This window comes from Hypomesus transpacificus, chromosome 11, assembly GCF_021917145.1.
Source record: "Hypomesus transpacificus isolate Combined female chromosome 11, fHypTra1, whole genome shotgun sequence".
NCBI lineage: Eukaryota > Metazoa > Chordata > Actinopteri > Osmeriformes > Osmeridae > Hypomesus > Hypomesus transpacificus.
Genome location: NC_061070.1, coordinates 1577233 through 1580523, shown reverse-complemented (window position 1 = coordinate 1580523; position 3291 = coordinate 1577233).

Below are 3291 nucleotides of genomic sequence, written 5' to 3'. Positions count from 1 at the left end.
GGAGGGTGATGGAGGGTGAGTGTATGATGGAGGGTGATGGAGGGTGAGTGTGTGATGGAGGGAGATGGAGGGTGTGTGTGTGATGGAGGGAGATGGAGGGTGAGTGTATGATGGAGGGTGATGGAGGGTGAGTGTGTGATGGAGGGTGAGTGTGTAATGGAGGGTGAGTGTGTAATGGAGGGTGAGTGTGTGATGGAGGGTGAGTGTGTGATGGAGGGAGATGGAGGGTGAGTGTGTGATGGAGGGAGATGGAGGGTGAGTGTGTGATGGAGGGTGATGGAGGGTGAGTGTATGATGGAGGGTGATGGAGGGTGAGTGTGTGATGGAGGGAGATGGAGGGTGAGTGTGTGATGAAGGGTGATGGAGGGTGAGTGTGTGATGGAGGGAGATGGAGGGTGTGTGTGTGATGGAGGGAGATGGAGGGTGAGTGTGTAATGGAGCGAGATGGAGGGTGAGTGTGTGATGGAGGGTGATGGAGGGTGAGTGTGTGATGGAGGGTGATGGAGGGTGAGTGTATGATGGAGGGTGATGGAGGGTGAGTGTGTGATGGAGGGAGATGGAGGGTGAGTGTGTGATGAAGGGTGATGGAGGGTGAGTGTGTGATGGAGGGAGATGGAGGGTGAGTGTGTGATGAAGGGTGATGGAGGGTGAGTGTGTGATGGAGGGTGAGTGTGTGTTGGAGGGTGAGTGTGTGATGGAGGGAGATGGAGGGTGAGTGTGGGATGGAGGGTGATGGAGGGTGAGTGTGGGATGGAGGGTGATGGAGGGTGAGTGTGTGATGAAGGGTGATGGAGGGTGAGTGTGTAATGGAGCGAGATGGAGGGTGAGTGTGTGATGGAGGGTGATGGAGGGTGATTGTGTGATGGAGGGTGATGGATGGTGAGTGTGTGTTAGAGGGTGAGTGTGTGATGGAGGGTGATGGAGGATGAGTGTGTTACGGAGCGAGATGGAGGGTGAGTGTGTGATGGAGGGTGAGTGTGTAATGGAGGGTGAGTGTGTAATGGAGGGTGAGTGTGTGATGGAGGGTGATGGAGGGTGAGTGTGTGATGGAGGGAGATGGAGGGTGAGTGTGTGATGGAGGGAGATGGAGGGTGAGTGTGTGATGGAGGGTGATGGAGGGTGAGTGTATGATGGAGGGTGATGGAGGGTGAGTGTGTGATGGAGGGAGATGGAGGGTGTGTGTGTGATGGAGGGAGATGGAGGGTGAGTGTATGATGGAGGGTGATGGAGGGTGAGTGTGTGATGGAGGGTGAGTGTGTAATGGAGGGTGAGTGTGTAATGGAGGGTGAGTGTGTGATGGAGGGTGAGTGTGTGATGGAGGGAGATGGAGGGTGAGTGTGTGATGGAGGGAGATGGAGGGTGAGTGTGTGATGGAGGGTGATGGAGGGTGAGTGTATGATGGAGGGTGATGGAGGGTGAGTGTGTGATGGAGGGAGATGGAGGGTGAGTGTGTGATGAAGGGTGATGGAGGGTGAGTGTGTGATGGAGGGAGATGGAGGGTGTGTGTGTGATGGAGGGAGATGGAGGGTGAGTGTGTAATGGAGCGAGATGGAGGGTGAGTGTGTGATGGAGGGTGATGGAGGGTGAGTGTGTGATGGAGGGTGATGGAGGGTGAGTGTATGATGGAGGGTGATGGAGGGTGAGTGTGTGATGGAGGGAGATGGAGGGTGAGTGTGTGATGAAGGGTGATGGAGGGTGAGTGTGTGATGGAGGGAGATGGAGGGTGTGTGTGTGATGGAGGGAGATGGAGGGTGAGTGTGTAATGGAGCGAGATGGAGGGTGAGTGTGTGATGGAGGGTGATGGAGGGTGAGTGTGTGTTGGAGGGTGATGGATGGTGAGTGTGTGATGGAGGGTGATGGAGGGTGAGTGTGTGATGGAGGGAGATGGAGGGTGAGTGTGTGTTGGAGGGTGATGGAGGGTGAGTGTGTGATGAAGGGTGATGGAGGGTGAGTGTGTGATGGAGGGTGATGGAGGGTGAGTGTGTGATGGAGGGTGATGGAGGGTGAGTGTGTGTTGGAGGGTGAGTGTGTGATGGAGGGAGATGGAGGGTGAGTGTGTGATGGAGGGAGATGGAGGGTGTGTGTGTGATGGAGGGTGATGGAGGGTGAGCGTGTGATGGAGGGAGATGGAGGGTGAGTGTGTAATGGAGGGTGAGTGTGTAATGGAGGGTGAGTGTGTGATGGAGGGTGAGTGTGTGATGGAGGGAGATGGAGGGTGGTGTGTGATGGAGGGTGATGGAGGGTGAGTGTGTGTTGGAGGGTGATGGATGGTGAGTGTGTGATGGAGGGTGATGGAGGGTGAGTGTGTGATGGAGGGAGATGGAGGGTGAGTGTGTGTTGGAGGGAGATGATGGAGGGTGAGTGTGTGATGAAGGGTGATGGAGGGTGAGTGTGTGATGGAGGGTGATGGAGGGTGAGTGTGTGATGGAGGGTGATGGAGGGTGAGTGTGTGTTGGAGGGTGAGTGTGTGATGGAGGGAGATGGAGGGTGAGTGTGTGATGGAGGGAGATGGAGGGTGTGTGTGTGATGGAGGGTGATGGAGGGTGAGCGTGTGATGGAGGGTGAGTGTGTGATGGAGGGAGATGGAGGGTGAGTGTGTGATGGAGGGTGATGGAGGGTGAGTGTGTGTTGGAGGGTGATGGAGGGTGAGTGTGTGTTGGAGGGTGAGTGTGTGATGGAGGGAGATGGAGGGTGAGTGTGTGATGGAGGGAGATGGAGGGTGAGTGTGTGAGGAGGGTGATGGAGGGTGAGTGTGTGTTGGAGGGTGATGGAGGGTGAGTGTGTGATGGAGGGTGATGGAGGGTGAGTGTGTGATGGAGGGAGATGGAGGGTGAGTGTGTGATGGAGGGTGAGTGTGTGATGGAGGGAGATGGAGGGTGAGTGTGTGATGGAGGGTGATGGAGGGTGAGTTTGTGATGGAGGGTGATGGAGGGTGAGTGTGTGATGGAGGGAGATGTGTGTGATGTGTGCAATAGGGCACCCTCCGCAGAGATTGAAACTGAACTCAATGTCAAATGTAAAAACTTCAAATGAATGTATGTAATTGACAGTCGATGAATGAGAAGCTTTGACTGGACCAAATCATTAGCTATCTGTAGCCATGGCTTATTTAAACATTATTGAGTAACACGATGAGAGCGCAGGGCCGAGGGGGACTCATGTTCAAATTGCTACGTTTCTAAAGACACCCTGAATGAATGTCTGTAGGACTAGGCTTTCCATAACATTATTGTTAGCTAAACTCAATGCTACTGGTGGAGGGTACTCCCACGTGATACCCTTGTCACCGGC